This window comes from Condylura cristata, unplaced genomic scaffold (genome assembly GCF_000260355.1).
Source record: "Condylura cristata isolate star-nosed mole 26May11 unplaced genomic scaffold, ConCri1.0 scaffold00001, whole genome shotgun sequence".
Classification (NCBI taxonomy): domain Eukaryota; kingdom Metazoa; phylum Chordata; class Mammalia; order Eulipotyphla; family Talpidae; genus Condylura; species Condylura cristata.
In genome coordinates this window covers 6,707,333-6,735,123 of record NW_004567102.1, presented here as the reverse complement: position 1 = coordinate 6,735,123, position 27,791 = coordinate 6,707,333, and the positions used below count along the sequence as shown (strand labels likewise).

The 27,791-nt window shown below is 39.2% G+C and overlaps 1 protein-coding gene across 1 annotated transcript in view; it reads left to right on the top strand.

Annotated features, from left to right (window-relative positions):
• KIF6 (kinesin family member 6) overlaps positions 1–27,791 on the top strand; it is a 378,140-nt gene that overhangs the window by 186,221 nt on the left and 164,128 nt on the right. The window lies entirely within an intron of this gene.

Below are 27,791 nucleotides of genomic sequence, written 5' to 3'. Positions count from 1 at the left end.
CTGTACAAATGCTTATTGGGATGGACGACCTGACACATAGTTTTCTAAAGAATTTACTTGGGAACAATGAAGAGAGCATGAAACTCATTAAGGAGGACACCTTTTCGTTAATGAAGATAGGATTGAAAGGCTTGGAAATATGTTTTGTGATATAAATCCCTTTAGCTCTTAATTCTAAATCTCTTTGCTTTGAATATTTCTTTAGCAACACAGTAGGCTAAAATCAAAATCCCAGGAAATCAGAATGTTATTTTTACCATTTATCATGGATACAGCAGGCAAGGAAAAGCAATTATTTCTCTCTGTGATTATTTTACATACAGTATTTTCTATATTCTACTGTGATAACAGCTGATTTTGGGGAAAAGGGAAGAGACCCTCAGGGTTGTTCAATCCATTAGTTCATCCATTAATTTATTCATCCTCTACATATATGCAGTAACTAATCTTTTAACATATGTTTATTAAGTATGCCCTTCATTTTAGATACTTTGATTCTTCCTGTTATTAAAATTATTATTATTATTATCACTATTGCTAAAGCTGCCAAGGACCTACTATTCAAAGTTCTTTGCTTGAATTAACTCATCAAGTCTTGATCCTACAAGTTCTTGTTTTACCACCACATTACAGATGAAGACATACAAGGACAAGCACAACCTCTGACCTAGAACATAGAGAGACTGACAGAGAGTCTTGAACAATTAATGACAAAAGCTCACTTCTGTATCACCAGGGAACCCTAGCTCAAGAAAGGCCAAAAAGGATCATGAGGATGGGAGTGGGCATAGAGGGAATATTGCAAGCAGAAGGAATTATTTGAATAACTTTTAAAGGCTTTGTAGTGAAAAGAAACACTTTAGGATGTGAAAAAGATAGGTATGGCTGGATTCTGTGACATGAGAGGCTAGGAAGATGGGTTCAGGGATATGTGCAGGCTATACTGGTAGAGGAAACAAAGACTATGACCAGTAAGAAAGCTACTGTGGCATTGTGGCGCAGGCCAAAGGGTGGGGATGACATAAGGGAAGGGAGGATCAGAAACACTCAGGAAGTGAGTGTTAACTAAAGGATGTGGGGTAAAAGGAAGATTGGCTCCCAGGCCTTTGGGTCATTAGTGAGACTTTGTATAGTGGCAAGGAAAAGCACCTCCCCTCTCCCTGCAACCCTTGGTGCTGTTGATTATACATAATGAAGCATTGGTGTCACTGCTAAAATGAAAGGTCGCTCCTGGTCCCCGGTTAGACCCCTATGCCCATGAGGGAGGGAATTCTACTGCCGGGCCCCTGTACACAGGCACAGTCTTGATCTCACTGCCCAGGCCCTTGCCATGGTCTGGACCTTTTACACTTATATTTTCTCTTGCCCATTCCATCTCGCTTCTCATAATTCTTCCCCACAGCATCTCATAATCTGTCCTCCTAGTCAACTTTTTCAGTAACTCATTTCTTCCCATGTTATTGAATCAGAATACAGTTTAGTTTGGAAAAGGAATTAAGTTTACTTTAATAGAAAATCACTGAAAAAATAATGGAAATTGTTTGTAAAGTCCAAGTACAAATGAGGAAAGGAGTTTTGGAGAAAAGCCTTATAGTGGAAAGGGTTTTTGAGTTGTTTTAACTGACATTGGATATAGTTCTAGCAATAACTTTAAGTAGGAGTAGGCTCACAAATGAATTGATAATGATCTAACCATTTGGAAGAGGGATTGATGGGGGATTGATTTTATTCTTTGGCAAAACTACAGATGGGATGAAAATTGCTGTGGATGAACCAGTGCTTCAAAGAAATTTGTAATGGGATAGTTTATTACAATGTTTAAGATTGCAGGAGCTGATTAGGCTTTTATTATTGCATTATTTTATATAGAAGAGGCTTGTGTAAGCTAAATCAAATACAAAAAATTAATAAGCATGTTGTTTTGAAAGAGTTTGTACCTTAGGTATGTGTTATCAATCTCTATTAACCAACCCCAAGGCCATTTTGAATGCAGAAAGTAAATCTGACCATCTTTATTCTGAAACTGTTGCAAAATTTTTCCCCTTTGATGACCCCCCTCTTCTTTCATTCACCCCCGCCCCTTATGCTGAAAATGACTTCTTTTAAATTTCTTGTGGTAAAAGGAAATGAAACAGAATTCATGGTTCACTAAGGAGCCCAGCACCATCTTGCTCAACGCAGAGGAATGCTACGGGCTGGGGGGCTTTTGTTGTTTGGGGGTTACATGTCTCTTTTGGTTTCATTGCAATAGAGAGGGGTTGTTCAGTTTCACAGTGTACAGAGTTGTGATTTTCTATTTAAAATAACAGAAGTTTTAGAATTTGGTTTTTTGTTGTTTGGTTTTGTTTTCTGCTTTAGTTCTCTGAGCATTCACCTATAATGGTCACCTACAATGGTCACCTGGAGACTTTCAGTATTCCTAAGTCCCTTGATAACTTACCACATCCTTTAACATCTCAGGTGTTGTTATTGGTATTATCTGAAGCCAAGGTGAATGGAAAGTTCAAGGCTTTCCATGGAGGCTTGAGGCTCTTTCCTCTTACTCCTTATTGATTCCCTACTATGTGAGTGGAAGGGCCAGAGACTCATGTTGTAGGGGCACCAATAGGAAGTGAGAAATTATCTTCGATTAGATTTAAATGGCAAGGCTTACTTGGCACACAAAGAACTGAAAATAAAATAACAAGTACTCTGAATAGAAACAAGAGGAAAGACTATGAGGATTCAAACTGAGAGGGGAGAATTTTAATAAGTAGTGAAGAAAAAAAAAAACACTTGAAATCTGACTAAAGAACTGAGGTTACCTGAAGGGGAGAATGCGGGGGTGGGAGCTAGGGATGGGGGGGCCCAGTGGAGTATAGTGGAGTATTATTGGCACTTTGGTAGAGGGTGAGATGTGATAATATTCATTTGTGTATGTATATATCTAAAACACATACAGTGTTTCAAATCAATATTACCTCGATAACCACAATTTAAAATGATAAAGAAAAAGTATTAAGTGGTCAGAGAAAGCATTATAGGATTTAAAGAATAATATGAAACAACCTCAGTGTCCTTTGATGGATGAAAGCCTAATAAATTTATTATGTATGTATATGTGTATAACACATACACACATGCACACATATACAATGGTTACACACATATGTACAATGGTTACTAGTCAACAACTAAGAAAATGAATGAAACATTACCATTTGTACCAAATTGAATGAACCTTGAAGTAATCTTGAAATAAGTCAAGTAGGGAAAGAAAAATACAAGTGATGCCATTTTCATGTGAAATCTAAAAGCAAACAGTAACAACAAAAAAAGTCCACATAGACAATAGAATGGTATTTGCCAGAGTCATTTTGGGGTGGGTGTAATGGATTAAGGATAGAATCAGAGGTCAAAGATAAAACTTCAGTTATAAGAGAAGTTGAGTCGTGGTTAATAACACTATATTTGGAAGTTGCTAAGAGACTAAACTCATCACAGGAAAGACGTTATAACTATATATGGGAATAATGTGCAGTACGCTTGCTCTGTTCATTTCTCAATATACACAAATACCAAATCATTATATTATGTACCTGAAGCTAGTGTAATGTTACATTCAATTATATCCCCCTTTTTTGGATTTATTTATTTATGCTTATAGAACTGGGGTACAGGCAAGAGGTGTGGTGGGTGAGAGGATTCACCAGAGACAAAATGAGGAGCAGAACAGGCAGATTGACTGAAATACACTGCTGAAAGGAGCAGCAGACGGGTCAGGAGAGGTCTGCCGTGCCATGTGGGTCACCTCCCTGGCAAGGGGATCAAACTCGTGCTGCAGTGGCTTCAGAGAGTTTCATAATACAGTGCTTTAACCTGTTGCACCACCAGGGAGAGCCCTAAATCCCATTGTTTTGTTTTTAAAGATTTGTTTATTTATGCATACAGAACTGGGGTACAGGCCAAAGGTATGGGGGTGGTGAGAGGATTCACCAGACACAGAGTGCAGAGTGGGGAGCAGAACAGGTAGATCAACGAAGTGCACTAAGAGGAGCAGCGGGCACATCAGTAGAGGTCTGCTGCGCCTATATCCCATTGTTTTTAAAAGATTTATTTGTGCATACAGAACTGGGGTACAGGCCAGAGGTGCAGGGGCGCTGAGAGGATTCACCAGAGACAGAGTGGGGAGCAGACCAGGCCAACTGATAAAGTCCTGCTGAGGGGAGCAGCAGGTGGTCAGGAGAGGTCTGCCGCACCATGTGGATCTCCTCCTGGGCTGGGGGTAGAACTTAGGTTGAAGTGGCTTTAGCTTCTTAGTGCTGTGCTTTAACCCACTGCACCACAAGGAAGGGTTCTATATCCCTTTCTTTTTTTTTAAAGTACAATAATATGAGCAAAGGTTTGGGAACACAAAAACAAGGGGAAAATGTGAAGAGGTGCACTCTGGGGAGGTCTATCTTTAGCTGGGGTCTTGGAGATGTACCGGAAGTCAGAAAAAGTAAGAGTAGAAATATGAGGGGCAAGTTGTGAAAATGGCTGCTCCAGGGAGAGGGAGTAGAAGGAGACTTTCCCTGTTAACTTTCTATACTTTCATATTGTTTTAACTTCTGATGCTTCTTTATTAAAAAAGTGGAGCCATGTTATGAAAACCTTTGAATGCCACGCCAGGGAATTTTCTTATTTGCTTGCCAGGAAACCAACAAAGCAAGTGGGCATAGTGATAGTTGTGCTCTGGGGATGTATTTCTGGAAGAAATCTTTAAGGTATATTGGAAATGAGGTGCCTGGAGAGTTGAGTAAATGGCTTAGGAAATGTCATAATATTCCAGAGTGGGAGTAATGGAAACAGTGGAGAAGCACGTGAAGAGATATATATTATGAAGGAGCCCACAACAGTTCTTCATGGCATAAAGGACGACTATGTTTCTTCTCCCGTTCCCCGCCTTTCTAAGTTCTCCTGGCCATGAAAAGCAGTTAAGGGGGACAGGCAAATAGGGGAGTTGATGCTTCTTGGAGAGGCCACTTCAAACCTTGAATCAGTTCTTTGAGTTTGCTTTACTCTTGCTCAAAGGATTGCTCTCTAGACTGAAAGCTACTGTTACAAAGGTTTAATATACCCAATCCTCTAAATTGAAAAGAAAAGCACAAAGAGAAGTCAATGAAGGCAAAATTCTCCCAGAAAACACCAGAGAAAAAGGCTAGAGGTTAGATTTTCTAAGACCCTTTTCAGCTTGCTCTGTTGTCAAGCCTCAGGCACAAATGTCCACATTTGCCTCTTTCACATCTCATGATCCAGCTTACCCTCAGCTTTGGAACTTGCCACACTTGCATCTTTGTATTTCTCCATAAGTGCAATTAAAGAAATAGTAAATGCATCACCTTCCCTTCAGCTCTATAACCAATGTCACTTCTACAGACCAGTTATCCATGGTTTAGTTACATGCTGCCTCTGAGAAATGTATCTTTGTATTCCTCCTATTTTAGGAGTCTGTGGATAGATGAAATAAATGAATGACAACTTTACAAAGACAAAGGGGGAATCAGAGAAAGAACAAGAAAGAGTGGCTCTCTGCCTTTACGCTAAAACAAAGCAAATATCCATTTTCTGATTTTTTTAATCTGGTTTTTGTGTTTCAATAGCACAAAAGGAAATGTAAAAGTTTTCATAAAGTAAATGAATAAAAGTAACATATTTTGTAAAGGAAAGCAACAGGGATTATATGGAACTCAATTCATCCCATTTAACCATTTGGAATACCTCAGGTGTTTTTATTCTAGTGAAAGAGATAAGTAGATAGTACTCGTTCAAACTGATGAATTCTCAAGAGAAGTTCTATAGAGCTGAGAGCCCCTGCAAATTCACTGTCTAACCAGTCATCATTCTGGAAAAGCACTGTCTTTCTCACCTGGCCCTGATGTTTAGGGTGAAAGACTATATTTCTGTTCATCTGTGTCCATAAAATAGGTTGGGTATTGCCTGCTCAAGCAAATGAATTCTTTAAATAGGAGCAATACCCTCAAACATTCTTTCAAATTTTCTGGGTGAAAGCACTCCACTCAGGTTTGGCAAAGGGCCCCACGCAAACAATCACTAAAGACAAGTTGCCCAAAGTAATTTACCTGTATTCAGCAGAAAAGTGAATGATAGTCCTGGGTAGGGGAACTCTGCCTTTTGACTCTAAAATAAAGGATATAAAACATAAATATATTATGATTATGTCAACATGTAGGTAAATTTCGTTTTTTTAAACATGGCATTCAAAAGTTAACATTTTCATTGAGTATTTTGAATTCGGGTTTAATTTTCCCAAGTAGATTAGGTTTCTTGGAAACAAATCTAAGTGTGCCGTTGGGCCATCACCTGTGAAACGAAGAAGGCTATAGAACTTGTTGATAGAGAACTTGATCTGAGGTGCAGCCCTGACAAAGGTCTTAGCTGACCTGACCAGGGGCTCTAGAGCTGGACAGATCTGCCAGAGTTGCCCCAGTTGAGGCAAGAGGACAGAGGCAAGCCAGCCTCATAATCAACAGTCATTGCTTATGGGCCTACCCTTTGAAGGTTTAAGTGAAAGTGAGGGGTTTCTGCTAATGTGTTTCCAGGAGTTGGAGACTTAAGCCTCTTGAAGAAGCCATTATGCATGGAGACTTATACATTCTTGATGGGGTATCTAGATGGTACATCACAGTTACACCCCAGGTAATAAGTCTCCTGCGCTTTCTAAAATATCAGTGTAGTCCTTAATTTCACTGAATTATATAACAATCTAGCCCATCATATAGTAATGTGACTCTATAGTAATGTGACCTATAAAACTGAATGAATATGGGATTCCTATAATCTAATCCCTATATTTAATATTGTTTTCATGACACAACACTGTCTATATTCCTGCTCGGGGTGCCAAAGACACATGCCCTGTCACTCTGGCAGTGTAGGAGCTCTCTCGCTCTTTCGTATACATGCATGCAGTCTTGCTCAGACTTCGGCAGTAAATCATTATTCTTATACCAATTATATATTTACTCTAGAGAACAGATGAAGTGCTAGGCACATGCATCTAGGATATTATGGGACACAGAAAAGGAATGGTCAGCTCTTCTTGAGAAGTTTAGGAAAACCTGTATGGTACACCTGGTATTTAAACAAAACTTAGAACTTAATTTTATTGGTAGTAGGGAGCCATTACAGTTTTTCAACTGGAGAATAGCATGGTCAGATTTCTGTCAAATCTGATCTCTGATAACAACATGCTGAGTAAATTGGAAAGTGGAGTGAAGGTAGATAGGATGTTGCAATGGCATTCAAGGTGAGAAATTGTAAGATCCAGCCTTATAATCAAGTCGGCCACAGTAGGGATTGAACAGATGGTTAAAATATTTGAAGTTCCTAGGAAAGAGAACCAATTTGTGACTATACTGCTTGGTTTCTGACTGAATATTGGTACCATTTGCAAATGTGAATACATGAAGAGAAGCAATTTTGGAGGGAAAGTTTAGTTAAATATTGAATTTTTAAAGAATGAATATGAAATGGACGTGTCTAAACTAGTAAGCTTACAGCTTTAGTGCTGAAGGCAAGGGGTTAGTTAGCTAGAGATATGGATGTATCATTGACTGTAGCCATGGGACTTAGTCCAGCAAGATGGGTAGAAAAGGGAAAAGAAGAAAAAATACAAAAAAAAAAATACTTAGAAGCACCAATATTGTTGCAATAAGCTGAGGTAAGACAACTGTGAAAGGTAAGATAGTCAAGAAAAGGTAAGAAGCCAAATTAAGACTGGGATTCAAGGTACTGTGTATAATTAATAGTATTAGATGCAAGAAAGTGATCAAGTGAGATAACTATACAGTCTATTGGATTTGGATAGGAAGTGATCTTTGCCAAAGCAATTTCAAATAGTGCAGAGGCAGAGAACTCACTATACCACGTTGAAGAGGAGGGTTGAAGAAATGAGACAGAAGTTATACAGACCAATGGAGGTTAAGGAATTTTGAAACTATGGCCACTGAGTGGAATTTCTTTGTGGGTGTTGAAGTCACTTAAAATACTAGCAGGAAATAAAGCAGAAAGAAAAAATGTGATCAGGAGCCCAAATCTGCTTGGGCCAGGTGGCTTGTTCATTCATGAGGCCAGTGTATCCTTAGTAGCCTGAAACTACAACATCAGAGAGAGTATGTAGCAGGACCAAATGGCTCAGATCTCAAAGGAGGAAAATTCTGGCCTTCATATTAAAAAACAGTGACTTTTTTTTAAGATTTATTTATTTATGCTTACAGAACTGGGGTACAGGCCAGAGGTGCAGGGTGGTGAGAGGATTCCCAGAGACAGAGTGGGGAACAGAACAGGCCAACTGACAAGTACGCAAGTACATTGCAGAGGGGAGCAGCAGGCGGGTCAGGAGAAGTCTGCCACCCCATCTGGTCACCTCCCAGGCAGGCAGGGATCGAACTCATGCTGAAGTGGCTTTTGCTTCTTAGTGCTTTGTTTTAATCCACCACGCCACCAGTGAGGGGCCAAAAAACAGTGACTTTAAAGTGGTATAGAGAGTCAGAATAAGGCCTGTGCTGTCTCTGGACTTTCTGATACTTATGTCATAAGAGAACGAACATCCTCACTTGAGAAGAGTCTAGAAAAGGCAGTGCCCTTGAGGGAAATGTCTGATCTCAGTGGAAAGAGCTGACTGGAGTGTTCCATAAAAATGTTGAGCATTGGGCCCTCACTGGTGGCGCAACTGATTTAAGCAAAGCACTGTGACGCTATTGCAGCCACTGCAGCACAGGTTCAATCCCTGGAAAGGGAGCTGACCCACATGGCATGGCAGACCTCTCCCGACCCACCTGCTGCTCCCCTCATCAGTATATTTCAGTAGATCTGCCTGTTCTGTTCCTACTCTGTCTCTGTCTCTGGTGAATCCTCTCACCTGTCACACCTCTGGCCTGAACCCCAGGTCTGTATGCATAAATAAATAAACCTTTAAAAAAAAAAAAAAGAATGTTGGGGCATGTGGGAATTTTTCATTAATAATGGAATGAGGTATTCAGAGAATAGAAGACAGATTCACAAGGACACATGTAATGTGAAGAATGGATGGGATTAGACAGAAATGGGACAAGGAAGTAAATAACATGAGAGGTGACATGTACCTAGAAAGGAACTTGCATTTTGTGGGTGGCAAAGGTGACAGGAATAAAAGATAATGTGAAATTGATTATCCTTGAACTAAAGACCTGATAAAGGTAGCAAATTCACCCTCTGGCCATTGCTTTTGAAAGGAACCTTCGCTAGATGTTGTGTTAGAATGGCGGCAGGTGAAAAGATTGCTGGCTTCTGGAATATTCTACCCCCCAGTGAAATCGCAGGATCTGTGAGTTTATAACGAAGATACAGTATGCAGAATTTGGGAAGGCACTGGAAACTTTGTTTTGGGCCATCTTCCCAACATTGTGGGGAGGCAGTTGGTGTGGCTTCTCTCTCTGTGCATCTCTGGCTGGACAGCTGTTGACAGCAGCCACAGCAGCTCTCCTAGGGATGGGGGCATAGACCTAGGGGCCATTCTTTTTAACAGTTCAGTAGTTTTGTGACATTGTAATTTAGTGTCCTTCCTAGGTCAGATGTTTATAAATTTGGTATTGTATTTCCTGAACTGTAAGCTCCAAAATAGCTTTACTTTTTAAGAAGCCTCCTCAGAGTCCCCTCTGGAGGTAACATAAAGTGAGAGAAATAGAATTGAATGAAGAAGATTCTTTTTCTGCCCTGTTTGATGTGGGTCAAGCACAGAGCTGAAGATTCTTAAACCTTCTTTCTGCCAATCTTAGCTGTTACTTCCCTGTGACCATAATATAATCAGATTTCATCCTGCGATGAGAGACAGTAATTGCACCGAGCTAGAGTTCGAGAGCTCCATCAGCACTTCCTTTCTCAAATATGATTTTCTGGGATTTATACCAATGAATATGGTTTCTGTCAGTGTGTTCACTGGGGAATGTATTTTGGAAACATGATAGATGAACCCTGACTTTATTTATAGTGTAGACATGATCTTTATAAAACATCTATCAATTGCTCTGACAGCCCAAACCAGAATTTACCACTTTGCTCCTAGTCAGTGAGGTTCAACTGTTCTCACATGTCCAGTTAGGTTGTTTGTTTACTACCTTCCATGTATATGTTGAGGGGAGAGAGGGCGTGCCTGCACAGGCTACCTTGGAAATAATCAAGGAACTGACTGTCTATCCACAGGTGAAATTTGTCTTTTGATTAGAACCTCAACCATTGTTCAAAAGCCCTTTATCACCTCTTAACCTGCCTCAACCAGAAAGGTTTGCTCAGAAAAGCCACTTTGTACGAGTCAGTTGTATTTCAGGCTAGCTGTGGGTCCTCATCTTCTTGTTCCCTGATTTCTACTTATGCTACATTAGTAGATGCCGTGCTTCTGCAAATCTAAGTTCTTTGCTTTTGTTTATTTGACTTCATTTTCAGGAACACATTTTTTTTTTTTTTTTTTTGGCAAATTCTACAGTCCTCCATTTTCTGAAAATCTTCAGCTTCATCCCACTGGGTTGTGTGAGCTGTTGTTCTCAAACACAAAGTAAAGTTAGCAGGATTAGAGGTCACTGGATTAAATTGGAACTTAAGTTAAACAGCTCACTTTACTTTTTAATAGAAGTGGGTCCTACTCAGTATTCAGGACACACTAATACTAACATGTTATGCATTATTTATCAGAATTGTTAATTTAACCAGAAAGTCCTGTATTTTATCTGATGATACTACCCCTGACCCTTTTCTCCATGATGGGATTCCTTGGCATAGAGATTTATAAGAAACCACTCCAGAAGAGTAGAGAGGTCTGTTTGAATTCATTGGCACGAGACTACTGCAGGGCTGGTGTTTTTGAGGAGGGATGGAAGGAGGTAGAGTTAATCTTCATGTCATATCAGCATCGGATACTGCAACTTTCTATCCTTTGTCCCTTATCTATTCCTTCTAGATTCCTTCTATTCCTTCTAGATTCCTTCTAATGTATTCCTGCTAGATTTTTAAGTTTCTGAACCTAGAAACAGCATCTTCTCACACTTCCAACTCCGAACACCTACTGACTCCTTACAGGGTGCTCTGTAGAGCATATCTTGGAGAAATCTGCCACATAATGTTACCCAAGGGCAGTTTTGCTATCCAGCTCAACTGATATTACTGTATCCAGCTTGATAAGGTTTATTATCAATACCTGGTACTGACAAACCATGGTATAATAAACTCTGCACCTTATTTTGAGTGTGTTCCTAGAGCCGAGTCATTTGTATGTTTTGAATTAGTTTCATGACTAGTACTTTCATTAACAATGTGGAAATTTGTCAGATGCACATAGTCAGATGCAGAAATACTCTGAATTCCTCAATTTCACAAAGCATATTAGAACTCTCATATTTACCATTTCCTTCCATGGAAGCACTGTCCACTATAACTTGACCATCACACAAACAGGATACCCTACGGGTGTTTAGGAACTTCTCAAGACAGCCAGACTTAGAAGCTTCCAGAGCTTAGTTCTCTGCTCTGGATGATGTCATATGCCTCCAAGAAGCTTATGGATAGAACAAAGAGATACTAATAATTAACACTGTTGTCATTTTCATGTTTACTGCACAGGGAAAATCTACTCAAGGCGACCCTGAGTTTGCAGATGATAAATTCCTTTCTCCAATTGTTCTATTGAGATATGTTTACTTATCTCTTTTGGGAGTCATATGTCTATTGAAGCTCAATAGTCACCTTTAGATAACTTGCCAGACATGTCCTTTTTTTTAAGACCATACAGTAGTTCTTCGTATTTCAAGTCCTATGTTGTTCAATCATTTTCCCATGTTCCAGTAAAACTCTTGGTAAGCTATTGTCACCTCGATATTTTACAGACCACTGATATGACTTGAGAAAGAGTAATTGAGTCTTTTCAAACTGTTAGTCTGCAATGCACATCACTTAACTCAGATAAATAACATAGTGAGACTCTAAATCATTTCCTTCAATCACAGCTGTGAAAATACATGTCTACATAAGCATCTTCCCTGCACACACACCACCAGGCACTCACACAATATATACAGCACACACATACACACACATACCTCACACAGCATGCACTCTCTGGCTCATGAACTCTTTTGTTTTTGCACATTTCTGGTACATCTTGTCCTATTTTAGTCTCTTAGTCATTTGCTAAATTAATGAGTGCCCTGCCATACTCACTGGTCCAGAATTATCTAAATGGTTGATTTACTGACTCATAGGTTAAATTTTAATTTTTTTCCATTAGATTAAATCTAACAGCTACTGGATTGCTATCCTCTAGCATTTCTCTTGCCCTTTATGACCTCAACGAATTCCTTTGACCTACTAAATTCTGTAAACACAAGCAAGATCAAAACAAACGCATTCAGTAAGTATGAGATAATGGGAAAGTGATGTTCTGCCTTAATGCGAATTTTTTTCATGATTCTTCCCACCAAGACCCAAGGTAGAATTGCGGTAATGCCCTACAAGGAGATAGACAAGATATAGTGGACGGTTGCTCTGCAAATTCTATCAAAGACTGCTAAACAGATTATACTATGTAGATACACAGTAGATTAAAAAAAAAAACAACAACAGAAGTAAAAATCTAATTGGTTACCTTATTCCTTTCATGACTTCATTGATAATTATTCTTTTCACTTAAATTGCATATACCATGTGATATTATCAATTCTTACCTTTAGCAAACAGAACCCACAGGACCTCATTATCGCCATAATCAATGTTTTGGTGTTCAATTAACCATTGTTTTGTTTGACAGAAAAATGACTCTGAGACTTAAAATCCCACTTTTCATCAGTCAGGTGATAATGCTGTAGATGGTGTCTAATTTTTTCAGTGAGGGTGCTCCCTTTAATCTGTGTCATTCACTTGTCACACCCCATATCTGCCAAAAGTTATGATGCAAGGTCTCTGCATTCTTTGCACCTTTTCCTAATCCCTGCCAGTACAAACCTCTGGTGGAGACTAAAATGTGTTTCTCCCCTCAACTTCAGCTTCAATTTCATTAGGGTAAATATAGTAACAGTCTTATAAATGTTAAGCTAAAAACATCCCTCATGCCACCTATTATTTTTCATTTGAACAACTCCATTCTTAGCTGAGATAAACTGAAGCAATCTGAGGAAATGATGCATGTGGTATCACCTCCATGGAAGTCTGTTTTCTAGAAGTTTGGGAAACAGGCACACTGACCAGGGAGGACACAGTGAGGAAGCAAGAGTGACATTTGTTACTTAGAAATGTCGGGACTCTTCCCCTCCTTCCCAGGGTCCTCTCAAGGTCAGGTATCACTGTTCCTTAACTGGGAGTTGACTCTTGGGATGAAAGCGATCAGCAAAAAAGCAGTGAAAGAGTCAGGAAAACTAGTCATTCTGCTGGCTCCGGCAACTTATGCAATTAGGAATCTGGATACTGTCATCAAGGCTGACCCAGAATTTGAGAATTACTGTGTGCAGCTGATGGAAGTATTCTGTAAATTACTCTATAGTGCATGTGTGCCTATCCACAGAGCTCAACAAAAATAATGCCATCAAACTTTTAATTTCTTATTTTACAAGTAGTACTTGCACATATTTTCCTTCTAAAAACATGAAACCATACAAATAATACTGTTTTCTTTGACAATTCATCTCAATCTCTAGCCCCAACCTCCCAATCTTATCCAATGTATAAGAGTTCATTTCCTTCCCTTTGTCTTTATATACACACATATATGTGTATATGTTTACATATAAATAATATTTAATTCAAAGTATATGAATATACATGTTTATTTAGATTTACAATATAAAAGGCATTTATGTACTAATTTATTTTTATATATTTAAGATCTATAAATAACATACATTTCTATTTTTATTTCATAAAAATGCATATTTTCAAAGAGTTGTTATTTCTTTATGCATACAAGAGCTCGAGTGTGGGCTATGAGGAGGGAGGGTATGAGAGGATTTACCAGAAACAGAGTGGGAAGCAGAAAGTGGATCCACTAAAGTACATTGCTGAGGGGAGCAGTGGATGAGACAGAAGAGGTCTGCTGTGTCTTGTGGGTCACCTCCCTGACTAGGGGTTGAACTTGTGTTGCATTGGCTGCTGATAGCTTGATAAGACTGAAACTTAACACCATGCTCTGCTAGGGCATATTTTTGTTGTATATCATACATACATAAAGTATATATTATTTTAGATAAAGATATTTGTATATTTCTCCATAAATGTACTCATTCAGTATTTAGCAAATCTTGAAGTGCCTGTTCTCTGAACTGTTATAGATACTGGCAGTTGAAATCTAAATAAAAGTAAGATCCTTACCCTCATGAAATATTTTTTTTAGTTTATTTTGCATAGAAGAACTGGGATATAGGCCAGAAGTAGGGAGAGAAGATTCACCAATGACAGAGTGGGGAGCAAGAAAAGACAGATCTAATGAAGTACACTACTGAGGGGAGAGCAAATGAGACTAGAGAGGTCTGCTGTGCCATGTGGGTCAGCTCCCTGGCTGGGTATCAAACTGAGGCGTGGGTGGAACTTAAACCCTAGGACACCAGGGAGGCCCACATAAAACTTTATATAGTAGTAAAATCTTATCATTTTACAATATCTTTTTTCATTTGTAAGTGTCTTAGAAATTTAGCTCTTCTTATACAAGTAGATTCATGTCAATCATTTTAAATGATTCAAAGTATGGCATAGCATACTTTGAAAAATTTAGATTTTTCCATTACCTGTAGAATTATTGCCATGGACTATTGCCTGGCAATCTGTTAACTAGCTGTACAGAGAGTCACCTTACAGAGCTACTTTCCCTCTCTAAGGTGGGATAGATAAAGTAACTGCATTTCCACTTTCACTCTGTGACAATTTTGCCATTGTAGTCTGTATTAAAACCAGGTGTACAATGTGAAAAGTAGTTGAAGACATGGCAAAGAAAAAGTTCTTTTTCTAATTGAGATCAAAATAAAATGATAAAATTAAAATCAGATGGGTGTTAAGGGGAGTGGAAATGGAAGAGGATCATGGGTAAGGCACCTGTGAAGGGCTGGTAGATGGAGCAAGCTGGAAGGAGTATGCCTGACCCATGACAGCAAGTGAATGACCACACCGAAGGAGAAAGTGGTGGACCAGTTTCATCTGGGCCCGTATCAGACATTGAAGATCTATTTTGGTGCTAACCTCCTATTTCTCAGCTTCCAATGTGGTTCCTTAACCTATGTTTAAATCCTACTGAATTATGAAAGTCAGTATATTTGTTTCTAGACATTTGAGTTTGATGAAGATGTAAAAAAGCCCTCTGTCTGAACAAACAAAATGAGGCCCACAAAAAGAGCTTCTAGTTTATAATGAAATCCAGCCCTCACTATTGATATTTTCCTTACCTCATTACAATCCTCATGAAATTAATGTGCATTATATATAAAAATTTTTATCACACATTTGCAAAATGTAGGTTTCATAGTTTTTTTCTTTCCAGTTGAGGTTTCAGAATATTTATTTTACTATTGATCAACTTCACAGTTTAATGTAAAAACATTATTTAAGCCTTTAAGAATTTAATCATCAGTGAAAACAATGCTGGTTCTTCCATCATTAATCAAATTTTGAGGTTCAAATTAGTGTTACATTATTTTCCATTTGTCCATCCATTCATTTAACTTGAAAATAATTAAACCAAGTGGTAGTGAAATTCTCTCTTTGAAAAAATATCTTGAGTTCAGATGATTAACTTTGGAAATTTCATCCCAGTAGTTTCATAGGTCACATGATCAAAAACGTTTCATTATGTATTTTCCCTATGTGGAAATTACATATGACCCCATATGTGTTTATTAGCAAAAAAAAAAAAAGTATTGGTGAAAATATTGAAGTTTGAATGATTTTATCTCATTGTAGTCCAGAGTTATTCTAACAGTGCAAAAATTAAATCTTATTACATTTTATGTTTTTGTGTATATGCCATTAATAGACATCTAAAGAACACATTTGCATTCTTTTCCAATTTTGTTTCCTGTGAGAAATACTCAAGATCTGACTCAATTTTTCATTTCCTCCCCTTTACAGAAATGCTAGTGGGTGCCTCAGTGGGAGATGCTAGTTTACAGTTGATACCAGGAAGGACAGGACAGGGATTTGTTCCCGACTTGAGCCACTTGGGAGGCAAACTTCCCAAATGAAAGATAAAAAGAACAATAATAAAATTAGAACAAAAGCCCTAAATGTAGACCATACCTTTGTAAATGCTTCAAGGACTTACAGCTTACCCAATTTAGGAAATCCTCTTTAAGATAAAGAATATAAAGTTATTAACTCAAAAGTAGATATGAATTTGAATATTAAGTTATAAGATTATAACATAATCACAGCACATGAAACATTTTTAAAAGCTAACAACAAAATCCAGAAAAATAAAAATTTTAATTAACTACTTGACATACCTGACAATTCTTTCTTTACATTTTTCACTGTGTAGTCTTTGATCACTACTTCCTATCAACACTTCATATTATTTTCTATAGAGATAATGGAAAGATTAGTTTCTTGTAAGCACGATTGACTGAAACTAGCTCATATTATTGGTAGCTGAGAAAAGACTCAGATTTGCAGCTTGCCATGTTAATGTTACATAAGTTGTTAGGATCAAATTTGGGAACCTCCACCATAGCTGCGGAGACCCATTTGTGTGTCCATACATTCAAACCTGGTTTTTATCCCAATATCAAAGTCTGTCCTCCCATCATGGGTGCCATAGGATGTTCATGTTCATCGTATAACCTATATCAGTACCTTCATGCTGCAATGTAAGGGAAGGCAGCAAAGTGAATGGAAAATACATTGCTAGAGATATTCCTATGTCAGAACCTCTGTCAAAAATATTAAACAGAAATTAAACAGATCAGGAAAACATATCACTCTAATCCTGCTTAAAAGTTACCTGGGTCAGGCCCTCCCTGGTGGCGCAGCAGGTTAAAGCACAGCACTGAGAATCTAAAGCCGCTTCTGCATGAGTTCAATTCCCGCCTGCCCCGGAGGTGACCACATGGTGTGGCAGACCTCTCCTGACCCGCCCGCTGCTCCACTCAGCAGTGTACTTCGTCGATCTGCCTGTTCTGTTCCCCACTCTGTCTCTGGTGAAACCTCTCACCCCCCCTAAGTCTCTGGTCTGTACCCCAGTTCTGTATGCACAAATAAATAAATCTTAAAAAAAAAATTTTAATTAAAAAAAAAAAAAGTTACCTGGGTCAGATCCTCAATGGCTATGGTTACTCCAGCTTACCACATGTCCAGACTAAAAGGGAGATGGAATGGAATGGACTGATCACAAATGAAATATTTGTGAGTTTGAAAATTTTACAACAGCTCATGACCATGTCCCTGTACTACTAATGAAACTGAGGCAACAAGGCAGGAGGACAGGAGGCTGGATGGGAAGATGGACAGCCACCCACCTGCCTGGGCTCTGAGACCAGAGAGCCACCAAAAAGTCCCAAAGGCCAAAAGACAAAAACGATGGGCTGCAAGAACACAGTTCCCACACAATGGGGGCCTGTGGGCTATAGCCTAGCAAAGGACAGTGCCTGATGAGGGGTCTGTGGGTCTCACCTGCACACACAATTGCAAGAGACCTCAGGCTCCAGGAACAACAACCATGGGTTTCTTTTACAAAAAGAGGAAACAATGAGCTCATTATATCCCCAGTGGCAACTATCTCACCCAGATAGCATCACTGATGATCACCACTGGTCACCAGGAGTGTGGGACAGCACTGGCCAGTAGTGATGGCCATTAGTGGTCTCTCAGAAGTGATGTCAGAGACACCCAGTTTTAACAGCTCTTGTGAGTTGTTGGCTCATATCAACAAACAGCCCTTTGAGACACCAGGCTCAGGACCTTGGTGCTTCTTTCAGGCCACATCAGAGATAGGACCAAGGCCCAGTTGTGTAGGGTCCTTTGGCTTCTCTTCCCTCCTTGGAGGGCAGCTGCTGGATGCTTCTTACACTTTTGTTGGAGGTTGGAACTGTCTTCCTTTCTCCAGAGGCTGGAATCCTCTCTCTCAGGCTGAGGTCATTGTCTCCTCTTATTCTTCAGGGGCTCTTCGATCATGGCCTATATCCTTTTACAGGGTGCCCCACTGACAAGTCTAACTGGATCATTTAGGACTAATCAGTTCATACCTTGCACTTGAATGGTCCGTTACAAAATGGCAGTTCCTGGGATGTGAGGAGCAGCTGCCTCCACACTGACTAGTGATGGAGCACCAAGGTGAAAAACCACCACGGCTCCAGCCGCACCCACCACTGAGGTTGTAACACTACAACCTACTTCAAAGACCAAGTGTGGGGCCCTAACACTTGAGCTTCTTTCACTATGTGATAATGATGTTATTCAATTTATTTTGGATTGTGGTGAAAAGATAAATGTAAGAAATAGTAACAGCCTACCACTACCTGCTAACAGGATGACTAGGGTTGGTTCAGGCCTGTTGCATTCTGATCAGAAGAATGAGGAGGATACTTGATGGAATTTTCACACGTATTGAGGGAAACAAACTAGCTTTACACTTACTGGCAAAAAATAAGGGGCGGGGGATGGGCAGCCATACCACTTGTCATAGGATCTCAAACATCATAGCAAACTCAGATGGGAACAAAGGCCAGACAGTATGGAGGAAAGGACACCAGTTCTGGAGTCATGAAGATCTGGGTTGGAATTTTCATCTATATCCTCCATAGCTGTGTGACTTTGAGCAAGTTATTTAACTTCTCTGAGCCCTTCCCTTACCGATGTAAAGTGTAGGATGATATCTGTGTCTTTAGGCAGTTGAAAAACTAACTGAAATCAGAAGCAAGAGTGTGTGTGTGAGGAAGGGTACATGCACACACAAACACATGTAGCTCTTAGTACTGAATTTTAATGCACTTCATTCCATGAGGCAGACAAAACTCAAAGTCAGGAAGGAAACATTCCTGTAGATCTTCAGAATCAACTTGTAGTAAGATCTTAGCCTGTGAATCAAGATACAAAAATAGACGTGGTGAACTAAAGTAGTAAGTTAAGAAGCTGGTGTAAAAAGCTTTCTCACTTAATGTGTGCCCACATAGAGAGAGGAAGAGGGAAAATCTTCAGAAGGTAAGACTACCAGAAGCATAGAATTCTGACATTAGATAGGAGACTTGTCACAGAGCTCAGCAGGCTCTAATATTGCAACCTGTCTTGGACAAAATGGGTGTCAGCACAGTGGGAAGACCACAGAGACCTCAGATCCCACAGCACTTGAAAAGAGAGTTAAACAACATCTTCCAGAAAACTAGGAAATACCTCCCTTCTTTATGGGCCACCATAAGCATAAGCAAATGTACAAAGAGTGGTCAGTATAACAGAAATAACATGTTAGACAACAAATAACACAACAAAATGAATTAGTTTAAAAATAGTATTTTGGGGGCCCTCCCTGATGGCCCAGTGGGTTAAAGCACAGCACTGCAAGCAAGCAAGCTGCAGCTGCTTCAGTGCGAGTTCGATCTCCAGCCCTGGAGGTAACCCACATGGTGCAGCAGACCTCTCCTGACCCGCCCGCTGCTCCCCTCAGCAGTGTACTTTGTCAATCTGCCTGTCCTGCTCCCCACTCTGTCTGGTGAATCCTCTCACTGCCCCTGCACCTCTGACCTGTACCCCAGTTCTACATGCATAAATAAATAAATATTTTTTAAAAATAGTGTTTTTCCTAATCAACACCACCTTTTTAGTCTTTATTTCTTGTTGTTGATAATGACCGTTAGTGGTAGTAGCCTCTGAAACTCAACCCTCTAGTCCAATGGTTATCAAACTTTAATTCTTTTATTAGGATCTTCATGAGTGGGCTTGGGAACCTACCTTGCTTCTATGTTCCACACTTTTGGAGACTCTGCTCCAACTTGTTCTAGAACTCTCCCAGCTCCTCCTGCCCTTCCTTCTAGAATTTTGTTTCTGATAGTCTTAACTCCAGGTTGCTAGGAGCTAAGGTATTAGCAGAAGATGTGTCATATCTGGAGATGGCTTCTTAAATATTTTTGTCAAAAACATTAAAATTTTCAGGGCCCTCCCTGGTGGTCCAGTAGGTTAGGACAGAGCACTACAAGCTGGCTGCAGCCACTTCAGTGCGAGTTCAATCCCCTACTACAGAGGTGATCCACATGGTGAGGAGACCTCTCCTGTCCCCTGCTCTCCTCAGCAGTGTACTTCATGTGCTGCCTGTTCTACTCCCCACTCTGGCTATGGTGAACCCTCTCACTGCCCCTGCACCTCTGGCCTGTACCCCAGATCTGTATGCATAAATAAATCATAAATCTTAAAAAATTAAAATTTTCATAGCATCTGGCTTCACAAAAACAAAGAGGAAGAATTAAGTTTTCTGAAGAAATGGATGGGTTAAGTGGTAGAAATGGGGGGGGCAGAAACTATCCATCCACTTATCAATTTCCAGTTCTCTTGTTGCACACCTGGACTAATAGGACAATCACCAACAGTCCCTGGAAAAATAATCAGATAAGGCCTATTGGGAAGACAAAAGGCCAGTACCTTTTGGGTCAACAAGTCAGCAATTTTTTTTACTTCTACACTGTTGGTCTTCTCCCTCTACCTGATTTTAATCTTTTTTCAGAGCCTGACTTTCTCTATGGGAATAACTTCCAAATCTCTATCTTTGTTTCTGTCTTTCTCATCAACTCCAAGCTCCCATTTCTATTGATATGTGTCAAGCAATTTTCATGTACTAAACTTTGGCTCTGTGTTAACTATTCACTGCATTATCAGTAAATCCTCATAGAACCCTGTAAGGAAAGTATCATCGTTATCCCTATTTTATAGGTGAGCTACCTGAGGAGAAAGGAAATGGCAGTAAGCACTACAGACCCTCCAGGACACCTCAATAGCATCTTTAGTAAAATGTGCATCATTTAATTAATTATAATTCCCAAGCTTGGTATGGCAAGGTATGCAACTAAATTACAGTCAGAGACAACAGCCACTGAATGCTGAAAGGATGACAGTAGTATATGATAAGAGTGATGGTATGGTGGAAAGGAGTACAAAAAATTTAAACGGTTTGGAGTGACACTAGGGCAGTACAAGAGAGAGATGTGGCTGCCATGTGGAGCCTTTCTGTTATTGTGATCTCAATATTCCTACTTTGAGAACTTTAAAATCCAGGAACTATACTGGAAAAAGGGGTGCACAGAGTTAGCATACAGAAAGAAGGTGTACCACTTAAGCAATATAGGAGTGAGGTTGCAAAGTGTTGATTGTTGGTGTGAAACTGTGACTCCCAAGTGAGAACATTTAGAATCTGAATTGGAGAGGAAAGCTAGATCAGGTCAACCATGTCTCTTTATAGAAGATGTTATTATTTACAGCCTGTGGCTGTGCTATAGGAAACACCTGCTTTCCATTCACCCCACCCCTCGGCCAAAACTGAGACAACAAAAATATATTTTCATTAGGCAGTTTGAAACATCTGGATCTTAACAGCAATAAGTGTCCCATCTGTACTCAGAGAGCAAAGAAAACAATTCGGTTATCCTTTCTCAATTCTAATCCCTTCGTGACACTACTGCTATTGTTCAACCATATCTTAGAGGTTGAAAATACACAAGATTCTGTCTTGTTTGGCTTAACTGCCCTAGGGGAGAAGATCACTGTGGATCCCCACTACACAACTTGGGTTCACAGCACTGATAGTGTTACAGGGCAACCCAGTGTGAACTGGGCTCCCTGGCTGTGGGTCCTCACCCACACACTTAAAATTTAATTGGACTGCAGGCACACACAAAAGGGTTGATAATGGGTTTATTTACAAAGGGGTAAACAAAAAGGAAAGGGACACATCAAAATCAATCCAGACTTATAAAAAAACTATTTTAGAACAAAAATGAATACAGAGGTAACAAACACCTAATTATTTTTTTTAAAGATTTATTTATTTATGCATACAGACGTGAGGTACAGGCCAGAGATGCAGGGCCAGTGAGAGGGGAGCAGAACAGGCCAACTGACAAAGTACACTGCTGAGGGGAGCAGCAGGTGGATTAGGAGAGGTCGGCTGCACCATGTGGATCACCTCAGGGTAGGGTGAGTATTGAACTCATGCTGAAGTGGCTTTAGCTTCTTAGTGCTATACTTTAACCTGCTGTGCCACCAGGGAGGGCACACAAACACCTAATTATACAACATGAAGGAGGAGTGTTGAAAGGTGTGCAATCAAAGTAAGTTTGAGATCAACTTGTCAAATAGGTCACAAGTATAGACAGTCATACACAAACTACAAGTGAGGCCATCAAACAAAAATCCGTACAATATATAATGCAATGGAATTGGAACCTAAACAAAATACAAAAGGAAGATGTCAAAAATGAAAGGCAAAGAAAACAAACATAAAAAGAATCAGAGACTGGCAATGAATACTTACACCTCAATAATTTCACTAAATGTAAATTGTTCAAATCCATCAAATAAAAGGTATAGAAGGACTGTTTGAATTTCACAACAACATCAACTTTCTGTTGTTTCCTGGAAATTCATCCTACCACCAAAGACAAAGCACAAACTAAGTGTTAAAAGCTGAAACAAATTGCATTCAAATCCTACAAGCAAATACCAGTCAGAAAGAACTTCTATACCTATATATATAGGATTAAATAATAAGTTTCTAATTTAAAAAAGTAATAAAAGATAGAGATGGTCATTACACTATAACTAAGGGTCCAACACAACAAAAATAAATAACAATATATGTACCAAATGATGGTGCACTAAGATATATAAAGTTGAACTAAAGAAAGATTTACAGCAATATAATAATACCAGGGGATTTTTGATAGTCCACTTTTAACTATAGATGGATCAGTGAATAAATAAGATGGCAAATAAATAAAAAGCAATAGCCTTAAATAAGGAAGTAGTCCAAGTAGGCTTAGTGACATCTACAGAAAATGCCACATGTGCATTTGCAAGTACACATGGAATATTCTCAAAAATAAGCCATACACTGGGATGGAAATAATATTCAATAAAATTACAAAGATTCAAATTATACCAGCTGTTCTTTCTGACTATAATGCCATAAAGCTAGAAATCAAGCTTTTACAACAAACAGGGAATACCTTACACACAGGGAGACTAAACAGTATACTGCTTAGTAACTATTGGGTTAAAGAGGAAATTAAAACAAGTCAAAGAGTACCTCGAGAATAATGAACAGGAGGCTACAAGCTATCAGAATTTATGGGCTGCAGTAAAAGAAACCTTAAGCAGGGAGATAATTGCATAACAGGCCCACATTAAGAAGTAAGACAAATAAAATAAACAACATAACATTGTACCTATAATAATTTGAAAAAAGATGACTAAATAAGACCCAGAGTTAGTAAAGGAAGGAAATAATAAAAATAATCTAATAAAATGAAAACTGAAAGTAAATAAAATTGAGTCAGAAAGCCTGTACAAAAGATCAATGAGGGCCTTCCCTGGTGGCACAGTGGGTTAAAGCACAAGCAATAAGAAGCTAAAACCACTTCAGCATGAGTTCGATCCCTGCCCTGAAGTTGATCCACATGGCGTGGCAGACATCTCCTGACCCACCCACTGCTCCTCTCAGCATTGTCTTCACCAGTTGGTCTGTTCTGCTCCCCACTCTGTCTCTGGTGAATCCTCTCACCACCCCTGTACCTCTGGCCTGTCCCCCAGTTCTATATACTAAATAAATAAATGCTTAAAAATAAATAAAGATCAATGAAATAGTTGGTTTCTGAGAAGATCAATAAAGCTGATAAACACCTAGCTAGACTAACAAAGAAGTGAAAAAAAGAATATATTAATAAGCAGAATTAAAAATAAAAGAAGAAATATTACCAAAAATGGCACAGAACTACAAAGAATCATGAAATTATTCCTGATAACTATATGCCAATAAATGTAGTAAGCTTAAAAAAATGAGCAAATTCTAGAACAAAATAATTTACCAAAATCAGACCTGGAAAAAGCAGAAAAGATGGATAAACTGATCACATCTATAAATTGAAACAGTAAATTAAAAAATTTTCCCTACGATTAAAGCAGCCTGGTCTGCTGTAGTCCAGGATCCCCAATCCTCCCCAGGAAAACAACACATTTCCAGGAAAAAGACAAGTCCCATTGGCCAATCATAAATCCATGTCTTGCAGCAGGGAAGGCACAGTGAGAGTGATTGGAGCAGGGGACAGAGACAAGAGGAGCTGGGTGGTGGGACACGGGTAGGTGATTGGTGGGAAGGCTGCACTTAAGGGGAACAATAACTACAGAAAGATAACCCACGATGTAAGAAAATGAATATATTACATAAATAAAATAAAAAGTCTTTCCCAAAACAAATACCCAGAGCCAAATCATTTACAAGTGAATTTTATCAAACTTTTAAAGAATTTATGTCTATCTTTCTCAAATCAGTTCTAAAAATCTAAGGAATGCTTTCTGTTACATATGGTGATGCTAACATTACCCTAATATGAAAACCAGACAGACACATAAGAGAAAAAACTACAAACCAATAACCCTGATGAATATTGATGCAACAATCTTCACCAAAATACTAGCAAGCCAAATTTAAGAATACATTAAAAGGGTCACACATCATGATCAAGTGGAGTTTACTCAAGGGATGTTATTGGGTTAAAGAGAAGATTAGCAATTAACCAATTAACCAGATGTACCAGGAGTTCCTAGTGGGAAAACAGGCGTTGGTGACGTGAGTCTACCCTCTTGCCCCACTTTGGGCTCACCATTATGCCATTCTTAGCTTCATTTTTGCTTCTGTTTTGCCTCTTCTTGTAATGCCTTTTCCTTCCCCTTTATTTAGAAAAAATCAGGCCAATTGCTCTTTATCCCTAAGGTTCTGTGTTAACACCTAAGGAATCCTTTTTGTGTTTCTGGGCTTAGGTAATTCATCCTCCCTCGGGTCTCTACTACCATCATACATGCAGTTCCAGTGTCCTGTTAGAAATGTCCCCCAGGAACTTCAGTTTCCCCAAGGATAGCATCTCAACCCACAGTCAGTGCCCAAGACAATTGATTGAATTGAATAAAGGTCTTTTGGTTTCAAATCCTTTGTTTTTCCTACAGTTTCTCTATGTCACAGTCTCTGTGATGATAAGTGATTACTCATTATTTCCAGAGTATTTATCAACTGCTTTTCAAAAAATTTAATATTTTCCCTTTCTATTTATTTCCCCTCTGTGTGCCCACAGGAAAGGCAGAGGGCTGGAATAGGCCAGTATCTATTATCTGCAGGGGAAGTCCACATTCCCCAAGTGTGCTTGTCAGTTTTCCCCTTACCAAAGTGTTTTTATAATCATTTTTTCAATGTAGTTTGAATATAATCCCCTACCATGTCCTCTTCTTCTTTAGTTTTGTTTTAAAATATTTATCAGACTCTAGAACAGGTATCTGTAAACTCTGGCCCTTAACCCATGGCCAGTCCCTCATTTTCATAGTTTTGTTAGAACACAATCCTGCTTATTTATTTACATGTTGCCTGTGGCTTCTTTCACTCTGCAATGGATTGAGTAAATGCAACTGAGACCATCTGGCCCACAGAGGGAAAGATATTTACTATTTGATCCCTTACAGAAGGTATTTGCTGTCCCCACTCCAGAAGAAATGATGAAACTTTCAGAATTTGTCTATGGGCATGCAACTGTCTCTTCTCTGTTATTAACATCAGTTGCTTAAGCATTTCTTGCTTTGTCTCTCTCTTCACTTTTTATCTATCTCCAACTTTTCATCCTCTAAAGGAGAGTAATACTTTGAAGGGGCAGCTTTGGAATCAACATCTGATTAGGGGAGCATTCGGGAGTCACTATGTGGGCCAGGGTTTATCAAGTGAGCTCTTTTTAAAGTGACTCGGCTACATCAGAATCATCTGTGGAGCTCTTGAAAGTGTAGATTGCCCAGGGTGCAAGAATCAGGAGGAAAGACTGAACTTGATCTCTGTGTAGGCTACTGTTTCTCAAAGTGATGAATCCTGAGATACCCACAAGTGGTTGGGGCCCCACAGTAGACTGCGTTTGTACAAGTTTCTTATATGATTCTGATATATCCTGAAGTTGGAGAATCATGGAATTCTCTCTGTAACATATCCAGATGCTTAGTTTATAGGCTAGGAACTTTCTACAAAGATAAATGACCAATAATAAGTTTACAAAATAACTGAGTTGATTTTCTAGTCCATGGTAGTTTGTAATGTGTGGTAAAGATTCACTTAGTTGTCAAGGATGGAACAGCACAGTAAAGGATGGGGAGAGGAAATCTGGAAGAACGGTATAATCTAGTTAGGAAGCATGAGTACTTGTGGGCAGGGCATGGAGGGAGATGACAGGAGAGTGAAGGGTTGTCAAAAGTGAGTTCAGTTTGGCGCTGTCTGGAAGTCTGTCTCCAAAAGGCCACATGGAAGCTGTCATTATGGTTGAATGCTCTCACTGTTTAATGTATGGAACAAGTTTGGTTTCAAACTTGCCTTAGACTAGTGGCTAGGAACCTTGAACATTGTGCTTTGTGTAGAACTGACTGATCACCAAGTGAATCAAATAATCCCTTCCTCTCCACATAGACCATCTGCCTGGGATTTGGGGAGGTTAGAGATAATTTCTGGTGAGCCCAAGCAAGGCTACGGTTCTTAAGGTCTTCCACAGACTTGGCTAATGACAATGGACTTGAGCGGCATTGACTTCTCTATTTGACAACTATACCAATTTTCATGCTGACAGATCTGTTGTTCTTGGATCTGGAAAGTCATCTCTGAGTAAGGAATGGCGGGTAGCAGCATAATTCTAAGTCAGTGCATTAGCCACACAATGCCGCTTGTTTATGTTGGACCAGTTCCTGAAGCTGACATTTTGGCAGCCTGGCTCCTGTCACTAAGGAATTTACCAAGATTGCAAAAGGGAGTTGATGTAGAATAAGCAGTTTTCCATTTTTAGTGTAGTCCAGCTGCTGTCCTGCGGAGGAAGTGGACGTGGCCACATGGCCACTGCATTCAGGCCTGCCCACGTTAAGCAAGCAAGGCCCTCAAAACTCCAGTTTGCAATCTTTATTTTGTGACCCTAGTAATTATGTTAGCCCAGTGATGGTTTTGTAAATTTGGTGCAAGAATTCGACTGTTAGACTAATATGATTAAGCCCTGTAAATTAAAGTAGAATTCCTTGATTTGGTAATTTTATGAAGGATCTCTAAAAAGTGTTCCTAAAGCACAAATCTGCGTGAACCAAGGTTTTGACTCATTTTAGTCCTGTAATAAATTAACTAAATCTATGCTTATCATCCTGGTTTCGGTGTGAAAATGTTAATAATTTACCATTGTTAAGTGACTTCTATTGACTTTAGACATTGAGCCCAATGGGTGGTTTCTCCATAAACAAGATTTTCACATAAAAATAGATTAACTTACTCTATGACCATCTCTGGTTTGAAAATGGGGGCTCACTTTTATCTGAACTTTAATTCCTTCAAGTGAGTGTAAGCAGAAAGAAGAGTGTTGGCCTTGACTCTCCCAATTACAAGAAAAGATGGGAGTTTCTTAACCCCACCTAGGTTTGCCATTGTGTTGTATATATGACTTGCTTAAAAGCATAGCTGCAAAGCAATCCCACTCCTAGGTATCTACCCAAAAGACACAAAAACACTGATTGAAAAAGATACCTGCACCCCCATGTTTATTGCTGCTTTATTTACAATT